Genomic DNA, 9,751 nt, shown 5'->3' on the forward strand with positions numbered 1-9,751 from the left:
CAAACGACTAAAATGAACGAGTCACTCAGAAAAATGAATCATGTCTCTTGAGTCTATCATAGTATTCTCACATTTTGTTTGTGCATGCCGCCGCCTACCTTGCGGGAGTGTGTGGTCGATCATGTTACATTTTGTGCATTTTGTGATAAAAACAATTTTAGGGATGAGAGAAAGGAAACAATAACACCACCAACTAACCCTACAGTATACACCACTAAAAATATATACACTGTATGTATAAAAAAAAATTACAATACAAACACACCACCTCATTCCACTACTTTGACCCTAACTGATCCTATACCAGGCTGACAGCCTGGGAGGACGGGACTCTTTCATTCAACACACCTTGTAACTCTTCTGCAATAAAACCTCATACACCCAAGTACTTCTCTGCAGCTGCCACCACAGCATCTATTTTCTATGACATACTTTGCACTTCTGCAGTACACTTGATAACCATAGCAATGAATGCTAAGAAGCCAACCTTACTGAAGCACAAATTCGTATATAATGTATAATGTAACATTTTATCCAAAGCAACTTACAGTCATGCGTACATAGATTTTACATATGGCTGGTCCTGAGAATCAAACCCACTACTCTGGCGTTACAAGCGCCATGCACTACCAACTGAGCTACAAAGGACCACATGTTGGCCCATGCCACCTCTGTATTGGCCTATGCCTACTACTCACCCTTGACCCATCCTCCTCTACTCTCTTCACTGTCTCACCATAAGACACCTTCTGTTCTATTCTGACCCTGGTAACATCAACCTGTCTCTCTCACACAGGACACTTTGATCACCAGCAACATTGGCACCCCCACTGTTGATACACAATTTTTTTTCCATCAATACTACACATTCCTTTGTCTCATGCCCTCTTGTACACTTCTCACATCTCAGAATCTCCCTCCTACACACTGCTGCAACATAACCTTAATCTTGGCATCTTAAACACCTTAGTGGGTTCGGCACAAAAGCTCTCACGGGATAACTGATATATGCTAAAATGACGTTGTCAGGTAAAGACGGATTCAAACCTCAAAAGGACAGACAGTGTCTTCTCTGTTTCACCATGCTCGCCACCGGGTCTACGTCACACCAAACGGCGGGCATCATAGACACAGGTAATCTTTCAATCTTTCATTCCACCTCAACACCCAATAAACACTCCATTCAAAGGCGCCCTGCTCCAGAGAGCAAAGCAAGTCACAGATCTTGTACACTTAGAGCTACCTTCACCTATTTAACAGTACCCAAACTATTTTCTACCCAGCCTGAGACTACATATGGGCCAGCCAAAAGGCAGGACCAATTTTCTCCAAAAATGTGACTCCCACTGGGCTAGAATCATCGTTTGCATGACCACCGGGGCGAGGCTCAGACTCAGAGGTCTTCACCTGGTTGCTGGTGGTCATCCATCCATGCAACCATCATCACTCTCGTCAGGTTCAATTTCTAAGACATCAGAGACAGCAGAGTATGGTTTGTACTTGGCACCGTTCTTCCTCACCACTGTTATACAGTGCCTTCATCCGCTGTAATGCACGGATGGCCTTTCTCCAACACCCAACTTCTGTCCCTTAGCCCAATTTACTAGTCTGGCTATCTCTGGCCTCTCCATGATATGCAAAACCTTGCATCTGAGAGCATAGTCCTCCGGGGCTGACACTTGAGTCGTTCAAAAGAACGAATCGTTCTCGACCTGCACATTAGTGCACAATGAATTAACTTTTCAATTAACACAATAACGCCTATGGAATTCTAACAATATACAGTTGAAGTCGGAAGTTTACATAAACCTTAGCCAAATACATTTAAACTCAGTCTTTCACAATTCCTGACATTTAATCATAGTAAAAATTCCCTGTCTTAGGTCAGTTAGGATCACCACTTTATTTTAAGAATGTGAAATGTCAGAATAATAGTAGAGAGAATGATTTCTTTCAGCTTTTATTTCTTCATCACATTCCCAGTGGGTCAGAAGTTTACATACACTCAATTAGTATTTGGTAGCATTGCCTTTAAATTGTTTAACTTGGGTAAAATGTTTCAGGTAACCTTGAATTTTGGCCCATTCCTCCTGACAGAGCTGGTGTAACTGAGTCAGGTTTGTAGGCCTCCTTGCTAGCACACGCTTTTTCAGGTCTGCACACAAATTTGCTATAGGATTGAGGTCAGGGCTTTGTCATGGCCACTCCAATACCTTGACTTTGTTGTCCTTAAGCCATTTTGCCACAACTTTGGAAGTATGCTTGTTGTCATTGTCCATTTGCGACCAAGCTTCAACTTCCTGACTGATGTCTTGAGATATTGCTTCAATATATCCACATAATTTTCCATTCTCATAATGCCATCTATTTTGTGAAGTGCACCAGTCCCTCATGCAGCAAAGCACCCCCACAACATGATGCTGCCACCCCCGTGCCTCACGGTTGGGATGGTGTTCTTCGGCTTACAAGCCTCCCCCTTTTTCCTCCAAACATAACAATGGTCATTAAGGCCAAACAGTTCTATTTTTGTTTCATCAGACCAGAGGACATTTCTCCAAAAAGAACAATCTTTGTCCCCATGTGCAGTTGCAAACCGTAGTCTGGCTTTTTTTATGGCGGTTTTGGAGCAGTGGCTTCTTCCTTGCTGAGCGGCCTTTCAGGTTATGTCGATTTAGGACTCTTTTTACTGTGTAGACACTTTTGTTCCTGTTTCCTCCATCTTCACAAAGTCCTTTGCTGTTGTTCTGGGATTGATTTGCACTTTTCGCACCAAAGTACATTCATCTCTAGGAGACAGAACGCCTCTCCTTCCTGAGTGGTATGACAGCTGTGTGGTCCCATGGTGTTTATACTTGCGTACTATTGTTTGTACACATGAACGTGGTACCTTCAGGTGTTTGGAAATTGCTCACAAGCATGAACCAGACTTGTGGAGGTCTACAATTTTTGGCTGATTTCTTTTGATTTTCCTATGATGTCAAGGAAAGAGGCACTGAGTTTGAAGGTAGGCCTTGAAATACATCCACAGGTACACCTCCAATTGACTCAAATTATGTAAATTAGCCTATCAGAAGCTTCTAAAGCCATGACATTTTTTTGAATTTTCCAAGCTGTTTAAAAGCACAGTCAACTTAGTTTATGTAAACTTCTGACCCACAGTCAATTATAAGTGAAATAGTATGTAAACAATTGTTGGAAAAATTACTTGTGTCATCCACAAAGTAGATGTCCTAACCGACTTGCCAAAACTATAGTTTGTTAACAAGAAATTTGTGGAGAGGTTGAAAAACAAGTTTTAATGACTCCAACCTTAGTGTATGTAAACTTCCGACTTCAACTGTAATATGGCTAACCAGAATAAAACAAAACCTGTAGTTCTTCAAAAGGATCTATAAAGAACCTTTCAGATTGACGAACGTTCTTTTATAGAACCATTCTCCATAAAAATTCTATAAAGAAATATATAAAAAGGTTCTATATAGCCCCAAAAAGGGTTGTAACCGCAGCAGAACACTTTTCTGGTGCTATACTGTATATGCCCTTTTATTAATGGTTCTTCATATAACTTTAGGAAAGGGTTATTTAAAGAACCATAAAGCTTACATTTAGAACCTTATGAACATGTTTCTATATAGCACCAGAAAGGGATCTGCTATGGTTACAAGCCAAATAACTAGTATTTGGCACTATATACTGTAGAAGATACATTTTTTTTGGTGTGTGTGTCGTTCTACATGTGTTTCTCTAACTTAAGGAAATATGGTAAGGTGTTATCAATAAAATTTTAATTTAAATAAAAATAGATTTATTGATCAAAGACATGCTTCCTGGCTTTTTATTGACAAGAAGAAATATGTTTTATTCAAATCAGAACCGTTCACATCTGTTACAGAGATTAGTAAATAATATATTACCATTTACACTTTTTCAAATGTCACAAGTGTAACAACTTTTACTTTATAATAGTACTGTCACGTCCTGACCTTAGTTCCTTTTTCTATGTCTCTATTTTAGTTTGGTCAGGGCGTGAGTTGGGGTGGGCATTCTATGTGTTGTTCTATGGTTTTGTATTTCTGTGTTTGGCCTGGTATGGTTCCCAATCAGAGGCAGCTGTTTATCGTTGTCTCTGATTGAGAACCATACTTAGGCAGCCTGTTTTCCCACTATGATTTGTGGGTAGTTGTTTTCTGTCTTTGTATTAGTTACCAGTCGGAACTGTTTCGGTTGTTCTTTTTGTTTACTTTGTATTGTAGTGTTCAGTTCAGGTTAATAAATGACGAACACTTACCACGCTGCGCATTGGTCCGATCTTTCCCATTACAAGTACATAGATGATTAATGTCAAAAAATGTCTGAAATATTATTCAAATAAGATTTGATACAGAGTGATTAGCAAAGCATATACAGATAAGGCACATTGATTCAATATTTTAAAATATATTTTTTTAAATGTTAATTTTAACATTAACAATTTGCGCAGTAGGATCATAGTTTGAGAGCATCATTTAATAAAATGTCTTCAACATGAAGGTCACAGATCAGACCTGTGGAGAGAGAACTTGTATAAACAAAGTACTATTTCATCTCCTCTCTCAGATATTACATAATCTGTAGAAGAAATGTTACTTCCTCTCTCCATCTCTCTCACACCCCCCCTTATCGGGACTACAACACTGTCAGAGAGACCTCTGATTGGCAGATATGTATATCAGGATGGTCAGCATCACCAAACTTTTCATTAGAGAGGTATGGGTACATTCTCTCAGTAAACGTGTATTTGTAGATGTGTGTCATGTCTTTCAGGTCGTAGGAAGACACCTCCCTCTTGTCATAGTCCAGCTGCACACTGGTCCTCTGGGGTTTCCTCTTCAGTGTGAGACTTATCTCCTGCACTATATTTACCTCTCCTCAAATATATGGATTAGTATCTATACACCGTGGTTGCAAATATTTCCTTCTTCCTGTTGATTGACTCCTTGGCCACACCTATGTACCAGTGAGAGTGGTCCCCTACCTCAAGCTCCCAGCTGTCTTTTCTTGACCTGAACCCTTCAGAGCCCAGAACATTGGCGTAAATGTTGTTCCTCTCTGGGTTGTCAGGGAGCTGCTGCCTTTTTTCTAAATGTCTCACAGTGGTCAGATCATCAGACGGAGAGAGCCTACATTCAGCAGTATCTACCAGTGCTCCTGAGACCAGCTGTGGACATGGCAGTGTGAACTGGGGTCTGGAGCTTGTCTGGGTGTGTTTGTAGTTCTTGAGAGATGATACATTCTGTTTCCACAGGTTCTGTTTCCCAGCAGGGATGATTTCTGTAAGAGAGGTGATCTGGTCCTGAATGTTCTTTCTCTCTGGCGATCATCTTACCCTTCTCCTTCTCTTCCTCCCTCCGTGCAGCCAGTCTGGCCTCCTCTTCCTCTCTCAGGAACTGGTGAAGCTTCTCAAGCTCCCCCCTGATCTGCCTCTCTGTCGCTCCCAGCTGCTTCCTGGAGCATTACATGTCTCCTTAAGTCTTCATATTTGGTCTACTTGTCCTGCAGTGACGAAAACAGATGTTAGTTTTTCCTTCAGGTCTTGCTGTAAGGGTATGAATGTGTGTCCATGGTCATCAGGAGATTCACATTTGTGACCCACAGCTCTCTGCTTAACCTTACATAACCACTTTGGTTCATCTGTATGTTTACTACAAATTATCTCTCTGTCATCCTTTGGATAACTATCATTTCTCCCTTCCCTGGACCCTCCTGCTTTCTATATCCCTGCATATTTGTCAGCCAGCTCCTTTAATGAAAAATGAATTGCAGCATCCTTAGAAGATTTCCTCTTATAGACTAGACAGTTCTTGTTTTTGGTCTGATCCCAGTATTTGTCCAGGCAGCTGGAACAGAAGCTGTGGTGGCAGTCCAGAGAAACAGGTTCTCTGAAAGTCTCTGAACAGATATGACAGCACAGGTAAGTATCCGGGAGAGCTTTCTCAGCCATTTTCTTGAACAGTGCTGATGGTATCCTAGTGTCCTTTGATTAGCAAAAAAAAAACAATTGACACTAGAGCAACCACTTCATCTCATATGCTTAAAGCTATATTTTAGTTTTAACGCTAAATTGTAAATATTTCGCCACTATGGCCTATTTATTGCCTTACCTGCCTAATCTTACTACATTTGCACACACTGTACATAGATTCTTCTATTGTGTTATTGACTGTACATTTGTTTATCCCATGTTTAACTCTACGTTGTTGTTGTCGCACTGCTTTGCTTTATCTTGGCCAGGTCGCAGTTGTAAATGAGAACTTGTTCTCAACTGGCCTACCTGGTTAAATAAAGGTGAAATAAAATAAATATGACCAAAATAAAGTAAGAAAATAAGTATGTGTCTGTGGTCAGACGCCTCACAAGTCCTTAACTGGCAGCTTCATTAAATAGTACCCGCAAAACACCAGTCTCAACGTCAACAGTGAAGAGGTGACTGGCATTCTAGAAAGAGTTGCAAAGAAAAAGCCATATCTCAGACTGGCCAATAAAAATAAAAGATTAAGATGGGCAAAAGAACACAGAAAATGGAAAGAGGAACTCTGCCTAGAAGGCCAGTATCCCGGAGTCACCTCTTCACTGTTGACATTGAGACTGGTGTTTTGCGTGTGCTATTTAATGAAGCTGCCAGTTCAGGACTTGTGAGGCATCAGTTTCTCAAACTAGACACTCTAATGTCCTCTCAGTTGTGCACCGGGGCCTCCCACTCCTCTTTCTATTCTGGTTAGAGCCATTTTGCGCTGTTCTGTGAAGGGATTAGTACACAGCGGTGTACGAGATCTTCAGTTTCTTGGCAATTTCTCGCATGGAATAGCCTTCATTTCTCAGAACAAGAATAGACATGAGTTTCAGAAGAAAGCCTGTTTCTGGCCATTTTGAGCCTGTAATCGAACCTAGAAATGCTGATGCTCCAGATACTCAAAAGGCAATTGATAGCTTCTGTATGCTGGCTTTGGACTCAGGTCTCACGGTAGAATTGGTTAAGGACCATAATGAACACCATTTTCACAATTTTCAGCCAGTTAGAGAGGGTGTTGAAGTTCACACTGTTCTCTGCCGAATTATCTTCCATGCATCTAGACACCATCTGTGGTCAACTTCGCCGTAACCTAGAGAGAGGACAGACCAGAACAACAGTTTAGTTTAGGGCATTTTCTAATTCAAGAAATCCAGACTTCTAAGACAAATGTCTCAGAGAATAACACACTGTTGAAAAGGTCAGTCAGCCCTATTAAGTGAGTGTTTGTTTTTCCTGTACCCCAGACATTATTTAAAGATATTTCAAACATTTTGTGTATCAGGTTTACATTGGGTTTTTCAGTACATTTCTTCTAATCAAGAGAATTTACATGTGTGCAACAGAAACTCTGACAATAGAAACTTTCATTTGTGTACAGCATCTTTCTAACCTGTGAAGAACCCACTAAAACCAAATAAAAGACCCCACACTTCTAAATCAAACAGAATATTAACCACTAACAAATATTTATTAATAGGTGGGTTGTTTGTGGGTGCTGATGTGTGTGTGGCAAAAATCGTAGGGTAAACACAAACAGCATAGCAAGGCCTAGCTTAATTTGGGAGTTTCCTTAACTGCTGAAATCCGGGCACTTTTAACTGCTCTCCTAAGGAAGCCTTTCAAAGGGAGAGACACAGAATAATTGATAAACATTTTTAAAAACTTGGTAGCAGACATTCCATCAGAAAGAAAATAAACATGTACTTAGTTTTCCGTCCTAAAAAGTCTTAATCATTTATCGAGTTTACTGCATCTTGGGCAGGAAGTCTCGATAAACCCATTAGTATACAAAATTATACTTCAGACACATTTATACTTCAGACACATCAGATGATAGTGTCCAATAAAGCTGAATTGGGCACCTTCTAAGGTAAACAACTTTCTTGTAATCGTAATCTTTTTGACCAGTTGCATTGACATGTAAATCCTGTACAAACTGTCCCTAATTTCCCCACTGCGTCGGTCACAGCCTGTTTGAGTTCAGTGTGTACTGGCGGCTATCTATTGTTCCACAGAAAGGTTCTCTCTAACCCAAACAACAGATGACTTAACCACGAGAGCAGTGGACCAGGCCTTGAAGAGTGAGCAGCATCTAATTTAATCTCAGTCCCAATGCTCAATTCGTCTGTCTTACTCCTTCAAATTACTAAGATTATTGCCTTATTGGATTGCTATCTGAAAGCCAATTACCATTCACTTTGTTACTTTCAATAGTCTCCATAATCTATTTACTTCTACTAAAACCGCCTCTTTCCAGTAGAACAAAAAAAATCTCAATCCTAATTCACACGGATCACACTCAAACAATGTTCTGCTTTTCCCCCTATTGCAAAGTTTAAAACAAACATGATAACTTTCTCCATATTGGAAGGCATTGTTTTCATTTTAGTATACCTTCAAAAAGTTACTCTATATATTTTGTTTACCAATCTCTGTCGGATATTCACTTTCTGCTTCAATATTTATTAAATGTCTATTATTTTAAGATTCCTATGTAATGCTTTGGAGGGATCAATATGTATTAACTGGGTTGGCACTTTATCAGTCCCCAGTAGATGTCATGCTCCGTCCATAATAAGTCTCTACCTAACACTTTAAACAGTTGAGTAGGTGAAGACAGAAAATCATTGGTTCTATTTAACAGGATACGGGCTTATTTAAAAATGTCGTACCAGGGTGGAGGAAATCACATAAGCATGTATAGTTTTATTGGTTAGTGGTAAATCAAGTCCCGTTCAATGCTTTAACCTCATCTTCATCAAAGGATCCATAAAGGGACCACTCCTAACAGAATACCTTTTAGACCACTTACGAACATCTGCATGTGGGTGTGCAAGCTGTATATATGTATTTTGTCTATTCTTACTTCATCAGATCATCATCGTAATAACCCATTATACTAATATTCTGTTACTTTATCTCCAGTAACCCATTATGCATTTGAATACGTTTATAAATGTATAAATCTTTCGGTTTTCACCTACACACTACAGCAACAATCACAGCGCAGAAGCCCGAGAGGTACAAATATCTTTCAATGGCTTCTCCTGTCAGTGCTCACTACCTATAGATCTAAAAAGTCAGCTCACACAGAACTGGTTGGGGTATCCATTCTTTCACGCACTTAGTAATCCTCTTTCACACTGGAGCTAGTCCCCTGATAGCTCTCATTCACTCTGTACAGTCAGCTTAATATCCACATTTCAATCTCTTTAACATTCAAATTTCAATCAATAATTTTATTATCCAAATTCCAAGGAGCTTATCACCCAAATGTCAATCAATCAGCTTATTTGCCAAATTCAATACACAACTTTCACATCCACATCCACTTAGTACTATTCCCAAACACACTTGGTAATCTCCCTTATTACCACATGTGCATCTTCAACAATTCTCTGTCATTACCTCCTACAGTGTGCACCTTATGCTATTCTCTACCAGTGGCTGCAGACCATGTAGACATTTCTCTTATACATACCTACAGACAGCTGTCAGCGGGGCATGGTACCATTACCTGTCCTCGCTCTAGTCTTCTCTCTAAGACTAACTCTAGCCTTCTTCATGTCATCTGTATCTTCAACGGTTCCTCTAGCATCCATAGTCCCATTAGCATCCATAGTCCCTATAGTTATAGCAATCTATGGTCCCTACAGCATCTATAGTCCCTCAGCATCATAGTATCAATAGTTTATATAGTCA

The 9,751-nt window shown here is 40.0% G+C and overlaps 1 pseudogene; it reads right to left on the reverse strand.

The window, feature by feature from the left end:
* Positions 1 to 4,665: 4,665 nt before the first annotated feature.
* LOC112249537 lies at positions 4,666 to 8,944 on the reverse strand (annotated as a pseudogene).
* Positions 8,945 to 9,751: the final 807 nt, after the last annotated feature.

Source organism: Oncorhynchus tshawytscha, linkage group LG04 (genome assembly GCF_018296145.1).
Source record: "Oncorhynchus tshawytscha isolate Ot180627B linkage group LG04, Otsh_v2.0, whole genome shotgun sequence".
Lineage (NCBI taxonomy): Eukaryota > Metazoa > Chordata > Actinopteri > Salmoniformes > Salmonidae > Oncorhynchus > Oncorhynchus tshawytscha.